General features: G+C 38.4%; 1 protein-coding gene across 7 annotated transcripts in view; it reads left to right on the top strand.

The window, feature by feature from the left end:
- The window catches only part of NRCAM (neuronal cell adhesion molecule), a gene marked incomplete at its 3' end in the record, with an annotated part of 156,660 nt that overhangs the window by 33,802 nt on the left and 100,242 nt on the right, over positions 1-22,616 (top strand). For 6 of the 7 annotated variants that reach the window (XM_082764102.1, XM_082764101.1, XM_082764103.1 and 3 more), the window contains exon 2: positions 16,191-16,285. The exons of the other annotated variant lie outside the window; for it this stretch is intronic. The remainder of the gene's footprint in view (positions 1-16,190; positions 16,286-22,616) is intronic. 7 annotated transcript variants of the gene reach the window in all.

The raw sequence follows: 22,616 nt of genomic DNA, 5'->3' as shown, positions 1-22,616 counted from the left end.
CTCATGCCGGTGTGAGCATGACAAGTGTTCAGTGAGAACAATTTGGCAAAGAGATCAGCTCCGGAAAGCTGAGGGATGGGGAGAAATGGATTAGCCTAAAGGACTGGAAGCCTATTTATGCGTGTGGATTTGGAGGAGGGAAAAGCAGAGTGGAACAGGTGAGAGTAAAACTGGGAAGAGAGGGGATACCAGGAGAAACCCCGAGGAACTAAAAGCTAAAGCTTGATTTGTAGAAAGCGTGACAGTATGTTAAGGAATGGCTGGACAAGAAGAGCTCTTTGTATGTCTCCCATCTCTAGGCTGAAATATGCTTCTGGACAGTGTGTTTTACATAGCTTCAAAGGCTGACTGCAGAATTTCAGGGTCATTGCTCCTACTGCTGTGTAATCTACTGAAGAAGCATAACTTGTCTCCTCTATAGTTGTTCTTTCACAAAATGAAATATGTTTTTTTGAGGTTTCTTTTCAGACAACTTGTGTAGAGGCTTACCATAGCAGACCTGAAGTTCCCAGGCCTGCTTTTAGGCTTTGGCATCACTGTAGTCATTTGTAAGGATACCAGATGATAGAAATTCTCCCTCCAAAACTTTCTCTGAAAACCTGCTAGGAAGATGTTGTTGAAAGACTATCATAAAGCTTGCCATATGAAGCACTCAGTCGAAACATTACAATAAATTTGCAAGTCTGATATAACTTTGGTCTTATAATGCATGGGCACTGTAATCATTACATGATAAGGCATGCTGACGTTGACGTAATAAATTATCTGTTTATATAAGGGGCAAGGATGAAATTGCTGCTGGAAAATTAGATTTTAATTATTTATATGGCTTTAAGATAACACTGTTCTGCCATATGCTGTTATGAAATATACATGGAATTGGGGATGGGGGAGGAGCGTGCATGCAAGGAGCTGACAGGCACACCCACAGCGTTGAATATCGAAATCTCCTGGAGAAACATCTTGCAGCAGCTCCCCTCTATCCTAGGGCTGAATTCCCTATTGTTTTTAGCATGAATGACTTGTATTTTCTGCATCCAGATAGCCACCAAGAGCTTTCTGAGTGTTTTTTCTCACTCCTGCCCACCTGAGTGGGGTTCTGCAGCCCCAGCCTCAGCCCATGGTGGGTGCTGTGGGTACACAGTCAGCTCTTCCCAACAGCCAGTGGGGTCTGATGTGCACAAATCCCCTGTCCTTTGGGAAGGTGTAGCACTTGGCAGCTTCTGTCACCTGCCAGCTCACAGAAACTTGCTGGGTTTTCCAGCCTTGGGGCCAGAAATCAGCTTTTGTGAATGTTTGGTTTTGTTCATGTTCCCCTCTCCACCTCCTGGGGCTAAAGCAATCCCCAGGTACCGCAAGCAGAGGAACATGGGGTTTATTTTCATCATCTTGTGTTATGCTTCCTGTTAGAGAAACCAGGTGGTTTCTGTGGATTGCTCACCTTCTCTACAGGTGGTGAAAATTAATTTGATACCCTGTAGCTTTGACAGGTGTTATCAATATATATACTTTGTATGAAAATACATGCACAAGCAAATGCAGATATCTTACTGCAACTTTACACAGGAAGCACTGCAGACTGTTTTGTTATCAGCTAGTCAGCCTCGCTCCTTTTTTCAGAGTGTCAATACCCAGGTTCCTGAATTAGCTGCATTAGTTCCGGGTCCAGATGCATTAGTTGCTTGCCTCTAATGAGTAATAAAGGGAAAGGATGTACTCTGCAGGGACATCAGTGGCTGCAAGGCGTTCTTCTTGAATGGGAGACGAATTTAGAGTGTCAGGTGTTCAGCAGAAAGTGCTTCTTAATACGGATACATTAGTGTTTGGCTTTTTTTTTTTTTAAGCAGGTCTTATACCTTGTGATTCTGGCCACTGGTGATAGCTAAAAATACTTACCTGGTCTGGGCAGTGGACTGGGAGCTCAGGATCAGAGGCAGCAGGCTGGGGCAGGGTGCTGAGTACTGGTAGGGAGACGAGAAGCAAATAAGCCTAGTAGGAATGTGCAGAACAGTGTAAAGAATGACTTTATGCTACCATGCTGTTGTCACCTACTTCTTTTTGTCTTTTGTAGCTTGTGTAATTGTCATACTGGAGTATATCATCTGCTGCTGCTTTGTAGCCCTAAGTCATTTCAGCTCTCAATATGATGTGTAAAATAAGAGCTGCTATTCCACTTTGCCATGTTAAATGGTGTATTGAAGCTATCAGTAAAAAGGCTTGTTGTAAAAGTCTTGTACTTAATCTATATTACTGAGAATTTTTAATTTTGATTTTGTGAATAGGTTAGTTGGACTTGCATTTAACATCTCATTGTGCGCATTTGATTAAGTGTCTTTATAGCACAGGCAGGATGAAGGAATATTTACTTGTTTTCGCCAGCACCATTTATCTGGTTGCATTGAGAAGGTCAGGGTCTTTGTAAAAAAAAAAAAAAAAAAAAAAAAAAAAAAAAAGACAATTTTTTTTTTTTTTTAAATAACAAAACTGGCCCCAGTGTCAGGTTCAGTTTAAACAAAACCAAAACTACCTTCTTAAATTATGAAGAAAGTAACCTAAAAGCTGTCAGTATTTTCCCATGATTGTTTTTACAAATTATCTTTTGAGTGATATCATCTTTTCTAAAGAGATCTTCCTTGAGTTGGCAGTGTTGAACTGTCAGCAAGGCAGAACTCTTCAAACGTCCTCAGGAAACTGGAAGTTGAAAGTTAAAGCGTTCAGTTCAAAAACTTGAATCTACCTCAAAAAAAAAAAAGTTCAAATGCTCTTTAATGTTTTGTTTTGATAAAATAGACACCTTGTCAGTGTTTAAAGTCAAAATAACATTAAATATTTAATAACACTGCAGCTTTATCTTGCTGTGTGTTTTAAAAGCTATCTCAGAACTTCGAAGTGTGTTGGTAGCTTGCTGTGTTAATCGATATATGCGTATAAGTCCTTTAAGGAACCTGCAGACACTATTTTTTTTTCCCCTTTTTTCTTTCTTGAGACTGTTTGAATGCCAGTTCCTGCACTGGGTTTGGCTTTATCAAAAATATACACTTCATCTCTTGCTGTTTGTAGCATTTTGAAGAGTAAAAGTATGTTTTTAAAATCACTTGCTGCTTGTTGTACTTGCCCAGTATTATTATTTTTCTGATAAGGGGGACCTGTGCATGCATACGAACACTGTCTGTGATGATGGATTATCCTAGACCACAACACCGTGGCAACAGTGGAAAAAGAATTTGATTTCCACTTGGAAAACAGTACCATAGCAACATTGGAATGAAGTAGACTTTTGGTATTATTTACTAGATTACTGTAGCATGACTTCAAGCTCCTGATCTTTGCTTTTACTTAATCATCCTTTAGGTATTTGTAGCTTTTATGCTCTACACCACAATTCTTACTGTTTTCAAAACTAAAAAGAAAAAATTGATACTTAGAGTGGTTGGGTTTAGGTTTAAGTATATCTTCAACACCCTACCCCCCAAAAAAAAAGAACTTAGCAAAGTAAAAAATATATTTGTAGAACTTTTGGATTTCAAAGAATTACTAAAAGAATTACTAAAAGCTTATTCATCATCTACCTGCATAATCATGTCTTATTTAAAATCAATACAAAATTATTTTCTAAGAACTGAAAATGTAATTTGGAATAGGCTAAACTTGCTGAAGGTAGTTTCCTAATACTTGTTAGGCTTTTGGGGGTTGCAGTAACATAGCATTTTGTCCAACACAGCCCCTGAACCACTATATTCCTTTATTCTTAAGGTCCACTTCTTCAGCTGGTGAAAGCCACTTATTTGTGGTGCTGCCTAAAAACAAGCTGAATAAATCAACTCAAGTATGTTGTAATTATTAGATAGCTGTGTTTTTAATTAAAAACAACAACAACAATGAAGTGTCTATATGAGCATTAAGCACTAGTGTGAATTCTCACCCTTTTCCTCCATGCAATATGCATTTTCCCTTGTTCTTAATTTCTTCTTAAAATCTGGTCTGTGAAGATATGAAGTAGTATTGTCTATCTTGACATATACTGGATACAATGCATTAAGGTGAGTAAATCAAAACCCTTTGTCAGCAAGAAAGGTTATATATACTCACTAACAATGCCATTATCTTCCTGATTACTGAAGAGGATTAATCTGTTTTCAAGAACATAATTCAGTTTTTCATCTATTTTGGATGAGATTTTTCCTTGACTTCAGGAGGCAGAAAAAGCCCTGATTAAAAAGCAGTGCTAAATCGTCGTGTGTAGTAGGTTAAAACGTGGGCCCTATGCCATGAGCCTAGCAGTAGCCAGGTCTGATAATGGGGTGACATCCCTGTATACCTGGGTATAACTTCAGGAAAGATGGATTAAATACATTTGTATTTAATCAACCCACACTAAAATAATTGTGATCAAAGGCTGACTTTTCCAGTCAATATTAGAGAAATATGTGAGGATCATTGGAAGGAAAGGCTGGCATAACTCATTGGAACTGGGCTGCTTTATTAATGGGTAGGGTTGTTCAATGCAGGTAGAAAAGTAAATTAGGGGACTGTGTGATGAGTGGCTGATAAAGCTTTAATGAGCTATTCAGACATCCCTTCTGTACCATGATTTTCTTTGTGTGACAAAATAGTGATTGATGTTAGTATATTGACTGAAGTTACACATCAATTTTAGTCATGCCCTTAAAAGTCCCAGAAAGGGAAGAAGAAAGAAAAAAAGCAAAACCCAACCCCACTGGTAAAATCATTTGATTACTGTATATTTTGTACCCTCATCAAACTTTGAGCCTTAAGGCTGCATTTGTTACATGCATGTCTGCCCTTTTGAAGGAGAGCATACTACACTTGTTATCTCGTCAACCTACTGGAAATACATTGATTGCCAGGGCTGCAGGCTCTCTTGTGCAGCCAAACCCAGCCTGTGTATGCAGAACTGTGCTGAGTTTGTAAGGCAGATAGCTGATTTGCAATCCTATATATGGCATACAATTTGGTAGTCAAGTGCTTAAAAAGGATTATACTTAAATATAGAAATGATATGTAAATGAGATTCCTCCTCCTCCAAACAAAAGGCAAAGTAACGTGCGGATCCCCCCGGCAATGGCTGTGGGCCCACGTCAGTGCTCCTGACGGAAGGAGGAGGCCGCGTTCCTGCGGGCGGCGGCCTGGCTTCAGGAGCTCATCCAGCAAGCTGGTGGTCCCTGGTGGTGGTGACTGGTGTGGGGTCATCTCTCCAGCTGCTCCAGCTCTTTCTCTGTTCTTGCTGAGCTGGATCCAAATCAGCTTTGCTGTACTGTAGGCAAATCATATAGCTCCAGCCTCCGAGGGGCAAGAGTCATGCCAAACACCTTCCTTCTCAATCCACTGTGAAAGGAGAGTGGTACATCTGCTGCTTGTCACCTGGGGCAGGCTTTAAAAAACAAAATAAGAAATCTTTATGATAGCCTACCCTTCTTTGAGGTGGGAAGATGATGATTGCCTTTGTCTTGCTATTCTGTAAAGAAAAACACTCTAATGGTGGGTGTAATAAATGTCAAAGCAAAACTTGTAAGTAGTTAATTTGCTACTTCTGTGTATGTATTTAATAAGACAATGCTTTACTGAGTTTTGCTGCAGATTTCCACTTTTATTTTTGTGACATAAGCATCTGGGTTGATACCAGCAAAGATCAGATTCCTATGGAGACTTCTAGATTTTTATTTTATTTTTTTTTTTAGACTGTAAGAAGTCATTTGACAAATGTGTGAAGTAAGGAAAAAATTATAAAGGGAACAACTTCTCTGGCATTTTTAAACAGTGATAAAGCTCATTTTTGTGTCCATATTTCGTCTGTTACTGTACAGACTACAAAATGATGTAGTGCATGCAAATCAAAAACCTGCTGAGAGTTTGGGTGTGTGGGAAGTTGGCTGTAATGAATCTGATGTTAATTATTTTAATCATTCATATTAAAATGTTTTAATAATGATTTTATCTCTTAATGAATCAAACCCTCTTCTTTACTTTTAACTCTCCTTTTCTGTACTTTTATGTACCTGATACATCCTACAGCTTTTTTCTTCATCATTGCTAGTATTTGCATACTGCATTTTCTTGCTAAAACAATTTTTGGGGTGTGTGATTTTTTTTTTTTTTTTTTAATTATTCAATTCACCTCTGTTGCCATGTGGATTTACTGTCTTTAAGGAAAAACTGATAGTCCCAGTCCCATTTGGCGTTGCTGAAGTGAAGAAGCCACTGTTGTGGCTGCTGCTTGTTACTCTTTCAGTACATATTGTAAAAATGAAATATTTACTCTATATTCATGCAACACAAGTTCAGAGAAGTTAGTGGCTACACCAAGTAATTTCATAACCTACAGAATATTTATTAAGTGTACTCTTTGATACAAGGGGAGACACAGAGCCTCAGGCCAAATTTAAGGCACTACTGTATTTGGGTGCTTCCAGGTAACTCTTGAACAGCTCAAGCATCCCAAAAGGCTTTCTGCAACCAGAGAAGACTTGCTATATTTCCTTTTTTTTTTTTTTCTTTTTTTTTCCTTACCCTTGATCATGGACTAAAGACTGTATATTCAAGAATTTCCAGAATCTTTATTCTTTATGCATATATATATATATATATACATTTATGTATGTAATGTACAGCAAACGTATAATTTTTCCTTCCGAGAATCAAGATTCTAACCTCATTCTGTGGCTGTGATCTCCCTTCTTTTATCCTCTTTGCATTCTCCCTCTTACTTGATTCAATTCAATCTATTTCTGTGTAGTTGCTGTGAATTTATTCAGGCACTAGATGTGTTTAGGAGGGCTTTAGTTTGCAACAATAGAAGTCTGCAAATCTGTTCTGTTGCGGAAACTGTGGTTGTTTTTGTGGCTGCTGACAAATCCCCTCATCCTGTGGTTAGGAAGTGCATATTTGTGTACACATGTACTGTGTCTTGGCGTCCTATGTATTTAAACAACCTCCAGTTGTTTAAAGGCATCCAGTGGTCAAGGATGCTCCTTGTGCACAAAGAGGAGAAGTAAAACATTTTTTTCCCCCTCATGACAACGGATAGAGAATGCTACTGGAGAAAACCTTAGAAAAATTTAAGTCGATGCTGTGAATCTTGTTAAATAACTTCTTCATCAAATGTAGTATGAAAGCAGAAAAAGAAACACTTATTTTGCATCTCTCACAATACTAAGTGGTATGTTCTATAGCTGCTAAAATAAAGTGTTTGAACCTTGAGTTGCTTGAAGAGGACTCTTCTCAGTCTGGAGTCACTTCTGGGAAATTTCTTTGACAGCAACTCTTTGTGCTAAACAGATTGTTTGTGTGGGAGCAAGGTCTCACTCTGTTAGTGAAATCATAAAACCATAAAATGGTTTGGGTTGGAAGACACCTCAAAGACCACCTAGTTCCAACTCCCCTGCCCTTGGCAGGAACACCTCCTACTAGACTAAAAGCCCCATCCAGCCTGGCCTTGAACACTTCCAGGGATGGGGCATCCACAGCTTCTCTGGGCAACCTGTGCCAGCATCTCACCACCCTCACAGTAAAGAATTTCCTCCTTCCATCTAATTTAAAGCTGCCCTCTTTTAGCTTAAAAAGCATTATGCCCTGTCCTATCACTACAACCCCTGACAAAGACTCCCTCCCTAGCTTTCCCGGAGGCCCCTTTAGGCACTGGAAGGCTGCTGTGAGGTCTCCCTGGAGCCTTCTCTTCTCCAGGCTGAACAACCCCAACTCCCTCTGCCTGTTCCACTAGGAGAGAGGTGCTCCAGCCCTCTGATCATCCTTATGGCCCTCCTCTGGACTCATTCTAATACTTCCATGCCTTCCTTGTCCTGGGGGCCCCAGAGCTGAATGCAGTACTGCAGGTGGGATCTCACGAGAGCAGAGCAGAGGGGGAGAATCACCTACTGTGACTTGCTGGCTGTGCTTCTTTTGATGCAGCCCAATAATCAAGCCAGTAAGAGTCTACATCACTAAAGCATTTGATAAGTTATTTTTCTGTAACTGACAAGTTTGGCTTGTACAATAAGCATTAAGGAAATGGAGAAAGGAGAGAAAAAAAAATCAGGAATGATAAACAGGACATAAATACAAAGATGGAACAAAAGTAATGGGTTATTTGGGCCTAATTTAGAATTGCTTAACCTGCTCTGCTCACTTGTTTCTGATTACAGTAAGTAATGACTGGCTATGTATGCCATTACATCCTTTTGTATGTTTGAAGAAAAAATAAAAGGAATAAATTATTATTTATGAAGTGACAGCAGTGTGCTTAATAAATCCATGAGATCTTAGTTGTAAAAGCTGAAATTAGTAGAAGTTAGGATGATATTTTAAAGTAATTTTGTTACATAAGATGGCATCTTCCTTTTCATATGCCTTCATAAACTATCAGGTTTACAAGTTTACAATCTTTACAAGTTTGTCATAGAATATTTAATAACATTATTTACATAAAAGAAAAATAATGTTAATATTTTTTTAGCATATTTATTGTCTGTATTTCCTACGTATTTCCTAATACTTCTTTATAATGTCTTAGTTTTGACACAAAATAATCAGCCTTATAGTTTGTTGTTCATTTATGTTGAACATTGTGAAAACATATTTTACTCTGTTTTTATTGGAGAATCTTGATCTTCACGATTTACACTTCATAATATCACTTAATTCTTATTTGTCAAAATATTCATCTCCCTTCCCAAATATTTGGAATGCCTTTTGGGAAGAAGGATCTACAGTTCATAGTCTTTTTATGTCTTAAAATGCCTGGATAGATATGTTATGTCAACATGCTTCAACTGTCTTTAGGCTAGGTTATTGTTTCGTGTTAGATAATTCAAATCTGCCACTTCTTTTCTTCTTGGAATATTTTACAGTGGCCTTGGTGGGTGTAACTGCCTGTGTTTTTAGCATTTTGGGATCCTATGCCACATCCCTGGATATTTTTGAGTTACACTGTCTTATAGAGTTGTAGATCTCACACCTTTTAAACTGTAAAGCAAAGTTAACTACTGAGCTACTTGAAGATCTCAGCTGAGTATTAACACTAGCTAAATTTTGGTGTAGTATGACTGTAGCCTCAAGAAGTTTAAATGATTGGTGGCTTTTCCTGAGTACTGTCAGAAGTCTATGAAGTGTTGAGGCTATTCAGGACAAAAAAACAAAAATCCACAAAAAAGGAGATGGATGAGAAATCAGTATCATCAGGCAATTGGTAGATGTTTTTCAGAATATGAATTTTCTCTTCTTTTACCAGCAGGTTTCAAAGCAAGGAATTGTGCACTGTATGTGCACATCACAGGTATTTTCAGCATAATCAGTTCACTAGGTAAAAAAAGTGGTTTTGTTAATATTTTTAGTTAGTATTTGTTAATACTAATATTTTTTTCTTATATTCTATTCTTCTATTCTTCTATTTTATTTCCTAAATTGTGTAGGAAGATAATCCTAATGGCTATATTAGTATAAAGTCTTCCTTAGGCTAATAATGTGTAAATGATAATAGGTGATAATAAGGTGTAAAACAGGATGCTACGGGTAATATTACAGTTACTAAAAAGTGTGCATATCTCAGTGAGCATTTTTAGAGGCAGATATGATTATTTCTCTTGAAGAAAAACTAGCTGCTGTGACTGAAAAACTTTTCCTTATAAAAATGTATTGTGAAGTAAGAGACCCAGTTCACAGGGTTCTTTTTAAGTCTTCATCACAAAGACTGTTTTATTATGATAGCTGCCATCCTGACAAGCCAAGTGACAGATCTTGCTGTGGGTTTTAAGCTTTCCATTAAATATAGCATCCCCATTTTTTGAATGTTTTGAGTAGCCCACTGAGTAGCTACTGTCTGAAAAGTACGAGTCGCAGTAGGAGGCTGAAAGGGAATGGGCCTCCAGAGCATTTAGTGTTTAATGGCTCTACAGCTGTAGCGAAGCAGTGTGCAGAAATAATTCTGATTAGGCTTGGTCAATCAGACAACAAAATTGAACCTGCCCCTTTGTCATTCAGCTCTAAAATTCAGAAAATAACTTCTGCTTAAACCTAGTTAAACAGAAAAAGTCGGTTCAGTCGGTTATATTTTAGCTAGTTTCTTGATGAAGTGTGCTGTCAAAGACAAAGGGGAACAAGGAGCTGAGCTACTGCAGTGGCAAAGGTTGCCTTTTTTATGTGAGGACTTCATTTAGGAAGGAATGATCGAAGCTACGGAAATAATGATTTTTGAGAATTAAGCTTTCATTAGTGTTAAATGTTAGTAAATGCAAATAATAGATTAATACTGTAGCATGTTTGTGGTGTAGTAAATACCTGATTATTTACAGTTTAATGCCAGCTGTTGTCATTAGAATATAGAGTTGTAAATGTGCAATTAAAAAGCAATAACTTCGAGCAGCAAAGAAGCCAATTACCCTTAAACAAACTTTGAACAGTGTTGCCTAATAAACACTATATTATTTGATGATAAACCTTCAAATCAAAACCAAGTTGCCTGTAACTATAACTTCTGTTTTTCTAAGATATTTGCCTTCTCAGCTTAGTTCTCTGCACCTCCAGAAGCATGCCACATGTGGGAAGTGTGAGCTGAATGAAGATGCCCTGGTTCTGTGTCGTTAAGTTGAGGGGGTCAGGTGGCTGCCGTCATTACCAAACCTCATTGGCAACATGCTTTGATGGAGATTCTTCTGTGTCGTGCTTTTGTGAGGAACAGCATTGTTCTAAGCAAGCCTTGAAAGCTGAATAGGTTTCAAAGGAGCAGATGAAGTTATTGTTCAGAGCTAACGCCGGTGCTAATAAATGCTGACGGGATTCTGAGGCTGCTACCTAGGAATGGCTGCCACCTCCTTAAACTGGACTTAACAACAAACTAACCAACAAAAATGTCTGGCTTTGCAGAACTGAAATGAAAGGTTTTAATAGGGTTTCTTTCTTTAGGAATTGGAAAAAGCCACTGTTTTGTACCACTGTTGCTTCAAGGTAGTTTCTTGAAAAGCAAAGGTGGTTCAGAGACTGATATGATGTCTGAAATCGGTGGCTTCCTTGTAAAATGTTTTCATTTATTTCCTGGGATGTTTATATTTTCTTTGTTATGGAATTTCACCTGACAACATAAGTAGTAGCTTTTGCAAGGGTCTGCTTCTCAGATGCAATCAACGGAGAGCAGAGAGCTGCCCACTGGCAAGCCACTGGGTCCAAAGGACATAAAGGAAAGATGGAAGTAGGCAGCTCAATGGTAGCTATTGAGGGGGAAATCCCAGATAAGGTACGATCTGGATCCAAATCTTTGATTTTACTGGCTGCATTCTTTATACACTGTGTACACTGAAAAGGAATACATACATATATTTATATTCTGTAGATAGAAGAAGCCGTTTACTCTTGAACAGAATACCAGGCTACACTGAGCATCATTTTACTAAAAGGCTCATGCAGCTAAGCAGATTTAGCTCTGCTTTTAAATAAATACGGGGAAATGTTTAACCCCCATTGTATGGCCACAAAGCCCGTGCTGATCACACAGAAGCTTGGGAGGTCGAGGACAAAGCCATTGGCTGCTGGAAAGGGCTTTTTGTGCGTGCTTCTGCACAGCGCTGCGACAGCGGGGCTTAGCAGCCGACTCTTGTCAAGATTACAACGTGGAGGGGAGCGTGTAACAAATTCTTATCTCCTGCTAACAAAACAAAAGGGGGAAAAAAAAAAGCAAAACAGGAAGAGGACTATATAGCTATATGCACAAGGTAATGGCTGATTTCTCTTTTCTATTCAGATTCTTCTTGATCCCTTACGCAGCTGAGATTTGTGTACCTTGGTATCGGTTAGTCTGATTTATCTGAGTAGCGGGAGCATGGGGAAATGGAGCTTATACCTCTGAAAAGGAGAATAGACCTATCCTGTGTAACTTACTGAAACATTTAACTTTGGTTAGCAGTCTAGGTGTTGAAGTCAATACAATATAATTTATATCCATGGAGGAAGGTCGTGACTTTGCAACATATTAAATATTAGATCGAAAGTAAATTCTGTTTTGATGACTGTAATATAATGAACTCATTTATATAAAATGAGTCTGTTGCTCTAAAGGATATTAATAAAAACTAGCCTGAACTGCTTGTATTAGAATATGTGAGCATGTGTGTATGGAGAATGAAAAACTGAACAGTTATTTTTGGTGAATTTCCAGGATATATATTTTTTTCCATTATTACTTTGTCAGAATCATCTGGGGTTGAGCACTGCCAGGAATAAGATAGATATGACAGAAAGATGGATCACCGCCCTTATCAACCACCAGGGTAGTTTCTCCTCTTCTGAGGGCTCCTCATCACTCCTTAATTCTGAAAGAAGAAATGACAGGAGGGTGAATACTGGAGCTCTGCAGTATTGAATTGCATGAAACTATGCTTAAATGCACTAAGTATATTTTATATTTCATAAAGCAAATATTTTTCCAGGTCCCCCTTAAAATGTATTTCATTAAATATCTTTAAGTATTGTCAAAGTAAAAGGAAACTGTATTATATACATAGTGTGTATAGTATTAGTTTTAGGAGAAAGCTACGTGTTGTCTCATTTTACAGCTTTCTAAGGTTAGATTAATAACATTAGAACATTTTAACTTTTTAAATGAATATATTGAGTACATTTTATCTAAAACCATTTGGCCAATCTGATTATAAAATAGAAGTGGAATTTTGATATTACTATTTTTTACTTTTGAACTTCTTTGTATAGCTTTGTATTACAATGCACACTTTTTTATTCTAAATTGTACTTTCCTAGAGTCTATCAACACTATTAAATGTTTTTAAAGCAACGCTATATAAATTTTAGTTCACAAGTTTTTAAATGAATGAATACACAATAAACATAATGATCTAGTGTGTAGAAATAAAAACTGTTTTATATTTCTACAACATCGTTGCAGCCAGTTTTGTAAATAGAAAATGAGCAGTGTTACCCCCAAATGCATCTAATACATTAAAAAACATATTTCACTGAATCTGTAGACTTAATTATTAAAAAAAAAAACCTTGTTTAGAATGTTTTTAAAACATCTTTTCTGCCTACCTTTTATTTTTATTTATTTATTTTCAATTTATGTTAACTCCGTCACTTGTGACTGTTCTATAAGGGTACAAATGCTCCTCTTACTCTCGAAAGCAGACATCTGGTTATTTGTTCACATGCTCAGAAATGAGAGGTTTCTGGCTAGAATGAAATAAATGTCACTTCACCTGTTGAATCCCATAAGATGATGCCACCAAGCCATTCAAAATATCATCTTCATGCAGTTAGCATTGTGAATAACAATTCAAAGTTTTAGCTTAACTGTCAGGCAGGAAAAAGGAAAAAAAAATCATATTTGTAATCTGAGATTGCTTCTGTGCTTCATTACACCTGAGTTGACTTTTGGAGATGCAGGTGCTCCTCTGTGCACCTTTTAGAGAACTCCTCATGCTTATGAGTTCACTGGAGTTAGGAGCTTTTGTTAAGCTAAGCTCCCTTCTGAAAGAAAGTGAATCACATCACAGCAAAAGAATGTGATCCTGGACTGTAAATAGGTTACAGCCATGGATGCCAAAAAAGAACTATAGCAAATATTTATTTTTGGAGCAGAATGAGTGTAGTCCAGACATCCCAAGAGCCTGATATTCTGACCGTTTCATACACAACAGCTGAAAAAGTTTGACTGCTTGTAATACAGTTTCTTTTCTCTCACTAAAACACTGAAAACTGTAATGCTTTATAGTATGTCCCAAACAATATATATCATTAAGTAACAGTATCTAGCTCAGAGGAGTAAAGGGAACTGGTTGTTTTTTTCACCCCTTCTTTTGATGTGTGTTAGGGCTCTGGGAAGGATTATCAACTGTGTCAACATTGATCTGTGGCTCTGCAGAGCTTTTTTTTTTTTTTTTTTTTTTTTCTGTATGTGAAGTCTTACACAGAAGCTGCCCATCCTGGGTCTAACATCACACCTAACTTTTACACCTAGCCCTTGAGGCTGCAGCTTTTTTTAATGGTACTAACATCCAGACAGGGATAAACGGGATAAACTTCTGTCATTGCATAGACTAAAGTCTCTTATAAAACATGCTGGCCATGTTCACCCAACATGCTCTGAATTTCATCTGGGTACCGTGACGTCCCTGTGGCCCTAATACACAGGTAGTTCATGTTTGCAGTTCAGAGCATCTCAAGCAGGGAGAGCTGTATGGCAGCCCACCAAAGGGATGAGTCTGCAGCATGGTGTTACACATGTGGTGTGTGGGGGTATGGGGGTGTTTGTGCAGACAGTGCCTTGAAGGGACTGTCTCAAACAGAGGCTCTAAACTTGTGCAGTCCTGACAGTATGACCCTTCAGAAGTGGCCCTTGGGCTGGAGAGTTCCCTTACATGTCCTTGGGTTTCTACGTGGGGGAGTGAGTTGGTGGCCAAACCAGCCAGGAAGCAACGTGAGTGGTAGGGTAGATGAATCTTCACGTAGAAGTTGAATATGTCTGATTAGTGTCATACCTGAGCATTTTGGTCAGTTAGGAGCAGCATGCTTGTAGCAGTTCGGAAAGCAAGTTCACTGTTGCCTGTGGCTGATACAGGTCTGGTTGGGGAGCAAGCAGCTGTTCCCCCCAGAGAATATGGGTAGGGAGGGGTTTGAGTGCTTGAGTGAAGGTGAAGGCAATGAAGCGAATTTCACCCTGGTGAAATAAATGCTAGATATCAAACTTCCAACGTGACAAAGATAACATGTTCATTCCAGTGCTTTATTATGTAAGAGTAACAATATGATTTGAAAGAGCAGGGTGAAGAGCGATTTATGAGAAGAGTGCACTTTGCTACTGTAAGAAACAGTTATAAGAGAGTTTGTTCAACATTTAGGATTTTGCCAGGTTACAGAACAATTTAGCAATAAAAATGTTCTTTAAAATACTCTGAAAGAAACTTCGACAGGGTTATCAAATTAAACCAATCTTACTGGATCACTAAGTTTGCAGTCTCTTGTTTTATCCTACAAGATGGTGCTCATCTACAGATAAGAGTAAATGATAAGCTTTTCTGCAGATAAAATTTGTACTTTTATGTACACTAAATAAAATAACACGTGGCTTGACTGCAGCGATGCTAATCTGGTGCTTCACTTCGTCACTGGTTCACTGAAATAAAGACTGTAGGTGGCAAGCAGAGCTGAATTTGCAGATGATCAACATGTGCTGTAAAGCCAGAGGACTATCATGGGAATCCTCAGTTCTAAATTTTTTGTAGCTCACTGTCAAAATTTGTGATCCTACATGAACCATACTCACGTGTTCAACTCCACGTGTGCTTAACTGTGAAAAAATAAACAGCCTCTTTCTCAACGAAGCCTCACATATGTCTAAAATAGGGTGTTAAAGTAACAAAGACTTGATAGTGGTAGTGCATGCACAGTTCTCATGAATAAATGAGGAAGGTCACAGCTGAATTGAAGACAAGCCCTCACCTGCTGTTTCCTCTTTCCTTGTATTGTGCTTTTAATGTGGGGGGTTGGCTGGAGGGGGAAGGGTTGTCTGTCTCATCCCTCAATTAGGATTTAGGATATTCTCCTAGAAAGCATGAGATCAGGCAGTTTTTGAATAGGCTATAAACCCTGATCTCTTGCTTTCCAGGCACGTGCTGTGACCAGAAGCTTTTCCTGCAGAGGCTTGCTGTCAGTGCTGCTCTGACCTCTCCCAGCTGATTTCTAAGTAGAAGCTTGGGCATCTGTATCGCAAAGCACACTGCAGCATTTGGTCTTGAAGAGAGAGAGGTACCCCAACGTGCCTTAAGTTACTGAACTTCAAGAAGATGTTGTTAGTCTTTTCCAGTGGCTTGGTCAAGTCTTGGGAAGCACTGACTGTTTTTCACCGACACTATAAAAAACCTGTATACCTGTATGGGTGGCCTGGTTTGATTGGATGGGTCTGTTTTCGTTATTTTGGGGAGCTAAATGCAAAGTATAATTTTGAAACCTATGATGCTTCTTTTGTTCCTGATGCCTCTTATTTTTCCTTAAGCCCAACATATATAAATTAGTTCCTAGTAAAATGTCATTCCTCTTGACACCACTTAAACCATACCTGATTTAGCATTGCAGCTATATTATGAAGACATTTCTGAAGTATTTGTTGTAGTTTAATAGTGAGTGTAATTATTGACCTGTATGAAGATTTCAGGTTCTATATCACTTTTTTGCAGGCAAGACAGTAAGGTAAAGATCTGCCATACAACAAATAAGAAAGAAGGAAAAGTAATTATATAGACCATCTGTCTCAGAAGTTATTTTTACAAAGGTAAGATATTTTTTTTCTATTTAAATTTTAATTTCCCATGCCAAATATAGGGAAAAAAAGCTACTGGCATTAAGTTTTTCTTTATTAAGTTTCTTCTTTCTATAGCTTCTTTTAAGTACTATCAGGATAGTCATATTATGCTTTTAGCTGCATTTCCACATTTGTTTAGGTTAACAGCTTGTGATTAATATAAATTTTACAATATCATCACAGCTTTTACCTGAATAGCTCAAATCAAATACATTAACTAGGAGAGCAGCTATAAGTATTTCGTAGCTTCATATAAATAAAGGAAGGCTTCATCATCTCGGATGTGCCTTGCTGGAGAGGACAGGTGTCGGGACAAGTTAACTAGTAAACAAGTGGGTCTGAAAAACAGAATTTAGAAGGGACTTAAAATATTTCTGTACCAAAAGAGTTTTTTCTTCTATGATAGATCACAGATTTGGTGGTGGAGACATTCTGAACTCTTCAGTCTCATGGTTTAGATCCCAAGGTTAAAATGTCTGTTTTGGAAGTTTTGAAATAAGCTTTGATTTTTTTTTTTTTTTTTCAATTGCCCTCCAACCCCTTTGTGCTCTTGTATTTCAATTGAATAACTTTCAGTATAAGAACAGAGATAGCCTTACTCGAAGTCAGAAGTAACTGCTGAATAGTCATCTGTGTTTTAATATCTGAATCTTTTGAACAAAAAATCTGATTTTGGGGTCTTGAATACAGTATTGTATGCAGTCTGCTAAAACAGACTTCTTTCATAGTGCGTAGGCATGGATGGCTCCACAGTGGTTTATCTCTCATTTATGTGTTCAAACAGAAGGGACATCTGAAAGTGTCAATAATAGGTTTAAAATAGAGAAAGGAGAAGATAGACACTGAAAACTTTTGACTTTCGAACCGTTTGCTGGTGGTGTTTCTGAAAGTAAAACTTAGTCCATCTTTTCCCTCCAGCAAAGGTATTTTAATCTTTCAGGGATCTTTTCTGAAAGTGTTCTTGTGTTAGTCACTCAAGAGTTAAACGTAGCTTTGCATAACGAGGACTGTTACTGTAAGGTTTTGAAACTAGACTGCTCTGAAAAGATAACCATTGAAGATTCTGAAAGGCTTTTTGGATGGTAACCAAGTTAAGGAAGCTCTAAGGTTCTTTGGCTTTCCTGCTAGCTGCTTTCACTCACCAGGATCCTGGCACCCTATCCCTGTGCCCTCATTGCCTCCGTAGCTCCAGTTCTTCTGTCAGGGAATGCCACCATACAATAGGCCCCCTGGGGCTACTTGGATGAGTGACAACCAGCCAGCTCCAAAGTGACAAGTGTTTGAATGTCTAATTGGGTCAGTGCACAGGTGCCTGCTCCTCATGAGGGAGATGTTCTAGCTTTTCTCTGGGACTTTCTCTTGGTTCCCTTCGTTTTTCTTACAGCTGTAAAGCAAAACTGTCTATAGTTTATTGCAAGAGAACAAGCATTAGGAAGGAAGAAGGATGACCTCCCCCTAGACTGTTTTGGTTAAAATAACATTAGCACTTGAGTGCTGACTGGACGGGAGGCAAAAAAATCCATTGAGGAGATGGATGTATGCTGATAGAAATAGATGATATAGTAGATTATAATAAAGAAACTGGATTGGTGGAAAAAAAAAACAAACACAACACATTGTATTTGCTCATTGTATTTACATAGTTCTCATACTGGTTAGTGCTAGAGTCTTGTGCATAAGGGTTGTGTGGGAAAGACAAAAAAAATGGTTTAGCTATATTTGTACAGTGAGTCCATTCCCAAATCTAATAAACAACTTGTCTTCGTAGAATGCAATCAGATACAGGCAACTGATGTGCAAGGGAACAGTTTCAACTTACTGAAGGCATACTCTGAGCAAAGAAGACAACTGGCACTAAGTCCATGTTACTCAGGTGTTGTTGCTCCCGTTCCATCTCTCCCTCAAAGAACTATAGAATACTTGGGGTTGGAAGGGATGTGTAGAGATCATCTAGTCCAACAACACCTCTGCTGCACAGTCAACTAGAGCAGCTTGTTGTTTGGACAATTGGTTCAAATGTTTGACTGCCTTCAAAGTAGAAAAGTGCTTTCTTGTGTTCAGATGGAAGTTCATCTGTTTTAATTTGTACCCATTGCTTCTTGTCCTGCCTCAGAGCACCACTGAGAAATGTTCTTTAGCCCCGCCCCCATCAGATATTTATACACATGGTATAAATACATTATTCAAGATATCTTCAAGCATCCTCTTCTTCAGGCTAGAGTCACAGCTTTTTCAGTATCACCTCAGAGATCAGATGCTCCAATCCATTAATTGTTTTTATGGTTCTTCACTGGATTCACTCCAATATGCCTGCATCTCACTTGTACTGTGGAGCCCGTGAGTGGACACACCACTCTGAATATGTTTCACCAGTGCTGAGGAGAGGGGAAAGATGTCTTATTTTGACCTGCTGGCAACATTTTTACTAATGCAACCCAGGATACTGTTGGTCTTCTCTGCTTCAAGGGCACCCTGCTGGCTCATGGCCAACTCATATTCCACCAGGACCCCCAGGTGCTTTTCTGCCGAGCTGCTTTCCAGCTGGTCAGCCCCAGCCTGTGCTGCTGCCTGGGGTTGTTCTTCCCAGGTGGAGGAGTTTGTATTTCCTTTTGTTGAACCTCATGAGGTACCTGTTGGGCTGTTGTTCAGACTGTTGTTTAAAGCTTTAAACAAAGATGTTTAACAGTACAGGCCCCACTATCAATCAAAGCTTTGTTAAACGAAGAAATACTGAGTATTTCTTTTATGTTACATACATTATTGCAAATTTGAGGTGATTCCTGTGGCAGTCACGAGAACAACCAAAGTCATAAATGAACACTATACAACATTTTAAAAATAATTTTAATTGGGATGTGTCTTTGTTCTATTTTTGCTCTGAAAAGTTTTCTGAGCTTTCAGCTTCCTGCGAGAGAAACAATGGTGAAGGATCTTGAGAATATATTTGAATGCAGAATTCTTGTTCTGTGCTGCATATACATTCACTAAAATCCCATGAAGAGTGACTGTTAAACACAGAAAGCAGCAAATGCAAATATTAAGACCTGGGTTTATTACATCTCATCTTAGGTGCTTGGATACCTCAGATAAATTAACAGCATGGTTGTTTAAGGAAGAAAATTTTTGGTAGGCAACTTGAATTCTGACAATTGTCTCATCTGTCTACCTATGTGTAGAGTTGGTGTGTAAGTGCAAAGAGCAGAGAAGGTAGCAGTATGCAGAAAGGAGAGGGAATAGGAGATCAGTGAATCACTGATTTGTTAGTGGAACTTCAACCTATGTGTTTTGCAGCTGCTTTCTGCTGTTCTTCTTTCCAATTTGCTTAGTCAAGTTAGAATATTACTGCTCCTTTGAAAATTGTTTCACCCATTCCCACTGTTGGTGATCTATTTTAGAATATACTATTGTTAGTATGAAGTGCCCAGCTTTAAGAGAAATATTTGGTTGTTTTTGTTTCTTGATACTAAAAGAATAAAAGTAATGAAAAAGCTAGAACTCTCAGTAATAACTTTTTAGTTAGCTTTATTTATTTCCAAATGTTTTTGCTCTTGTAACAAAATGCATGGTTACAGAATCTCAAAATGGTTGAGGTCATCTTGTCCAAGTTCCTTGCTCAAGCATGGACACATAGAGCAGACTTTCCAGGACCATGTTCAGATGCCTTTTGAGCATCTCCAAGGATTGGGATTCCACCACTGCCACAGTTGAGCTTTTCCAGATCTCAGTCACCCTCAGAGTAAAAAAGTGTTTCCTGATGTTCAAGCAGAGCCTCCTGTTTTGCAATTTCTTTTGTGCCTGGATGATCTGTTAGTATGTCCAAATGATATCCAACCTTTGCTTTCCAGAGATCCATGACTGCACCTTTTCTATCTTTCAATGCTAGCTCTTAGGGGTGCTCTAATTCTGAAATTTTATTTAAAAATATTATACTGTTGAGTGTACAAACTGGGAAAGAAAATTACATATCAGATGCTCTTACTGAATGCTTGGATAAGCTCCAATAGCAGTAAAAAAAAAAAAAATCAACAAAACAACAATAACAACAGAAAAAACATACCTTCCAGAGCTTGGAAATATTTCACCCAAAATTTATTTATTTGCAACCTGGGAAGTCCTTTTCTGCATCATTACAAGGAATAATTTAAAACATTTTAAATGTTGGTAAAGCCATTATTTTAAAATTGGTGCACTCAAACATCATCTGTTGTAAGTATGTCAGTAGATATAACTAGAAGCCAAGATAAAGTACTGTCTTTAACATAAATGCTGTTTTCTTTTTTTCAGTAGATTCTTTTCCAGTGTCTAATGACACCCCCTGTAGCTAATCGTGTTTTGATTATAGAAGAGAAACTAGATTCCGTCTTAGGGTTTCTCAGTGAATGCATTTTGCATATCTCTGTTTTGTAAAGCAAAATGCAGGGGGAACAGGGGAGAGGAAATTATAACCATTTTTGCAGACCTGACAGAATAAAGCAAATGTTTAAGTAGACCAGTATTAAAAATAAATAAATAAATTTAAGTTCCAACTGAAGATTTTTTTTGTTAAGTGTGTCCGTGCAACTTTTAAGTGGCAACTTCATTGAGGCTTAATAGTGTGGTTAATAACGTTTTTCCCCTACAATTCCTCAGTGGAAGCTTAAGTGAGACTTATACAGGTGCTTTTACTTATCACAGCTACTTTGTCTGGCAAATATATATCATTTGATCTTCAAAGACTCTTCAGTCTATACAATTAATGGAATCATAGAATAATTTAGGTTTTAAGGTCTTCTGGTGGGCTTGGAAGTCATCTAGTCCAACCTCTTGTACAAAGACTTTAGTCAGACTGTAGTCAGAGCAGAACGTTCAGGGCTTAGTCTTATTTATTTTAGAAATCTCCAAAGGGTGGGGTTTCTACAGCCTCCTTGGACAACTTAGTCATATGCTTAACTGCTGTCCTTGGAGAGTTTTTTGTTCAGGTCCAGTTGGACTTCTTGCTTCACCTTGTAAGTTCTCAAGTTTCCTGGCCTTTCGTAGTGCACCTTGAAGAAGTCTACATTTTCTGAAACCTTGCTTTTGGAGTGGAAGACTGATTAGGTTCCTTATTGGCCTTCTTTTTTTTTCAGCTAAAACAAACTCAATTTTCTGAGCATCCTTGTACATTATGTGCTCCTTGAACATCAAAGCAGCTGTTCACTGGACTCCAAGTTCCTCAGTGTTTTGCAATTGAAGGACCCAAAACCAGACACAGTTTTCAAGATGAATAAATACCTCATGAATATCAAGTAGAGCAGTTGCATACTTTTCTTCAATCTGCTGACTATGCTTTTGTTCCTGCCCCCTCCTTCTCTTGCTGTGATTGGCACACATATGTGTGAAACTCTGTCTTCTCTTGTGATTGGGACTTCATGCTGCACATATATATAAATATAAAATGTACCCAGTTGTATCGAGCAAGGGCTGATTGTTTAGTTTAGTACTACTACCTCGTGTGAGGGGAAATAGTGGAAAGTTAAGAGACTAGAGCGAAAGATGCAGGCTGAAACAAGAAATATGAAAGTAAGAATTAAATAGTTTAATACTGCTTATTAGCTTTAAATAGAAAGTGTGGAAGACATTTATATGAAATCTTAAAGGAGCATCTATTGTAGAAAAAAATTTGGTGAACTACAGTGGTGGTTTTACCCTGCTGGGGAGCTGAACTGCATTGCAACTGCTCTCTAACTCCCCCTCCTCAAACGAAAAAGGAGAGAAAAACAAAGATGGAAAGAGCTCAAGGGCAATTATCATCATGGGCAAAACAGACTCAGCATAGGGAGATTAATATAATTTATTGCCTATCGCTAGCAGACTAGAACAGTCAGAAATTAAATCAAACTAAAAACACCTTCCCCCCTATTCACCCTCTTCCACCTCGTCCCCTCAACAGCACAGGGGAACAGGGAATGGGGGCTGCGGTCAGTCCCTGACACTTCATCTCTGCCACCTGCTCTCCTGCACTGACCTGGGGGTCTGCAGAGCTGCTTCTCACTCCTCTCTCCCCCAGCTGCTGTTGTGCAGCAGGTTTTCCCCCTTTCTTAAAACTGCTCTCCAAGATGCACAAACATTTCTTATTGACTCGGTTCTGGGTAGCAGCGGATCCCTTTGGAGCTGGCTGAAACTCACCCTTATCTAACATGGGGCAGCTGCTGGGCTCTGCACATAGAGGCCACCCCTACAGCCCCCCTGGGTTAGTTTTTCCTATACAGGAGATGGGAGTAAAATATTTTAGAATTATTCTTGAAATACAAGAATAAAGCAAATCAAACTAGCTGATAAATTT

The sequence above is a fragment of the Aythya marila genome, assembly GCF_965140915.1.
Source record: "Aythya marila genome assembly, chromosome: 1".
Classification (NCBI taxonomy): Eukaryota; Metazoa; Chordata; class Aves; order Anseriformes; family Anatidae; genus Aythya; species Aythya marila.
Note: the sequence above shows the minus strand (reverse complement) of the source record. Positions and strands in the feature narration are given on the sequence as shown.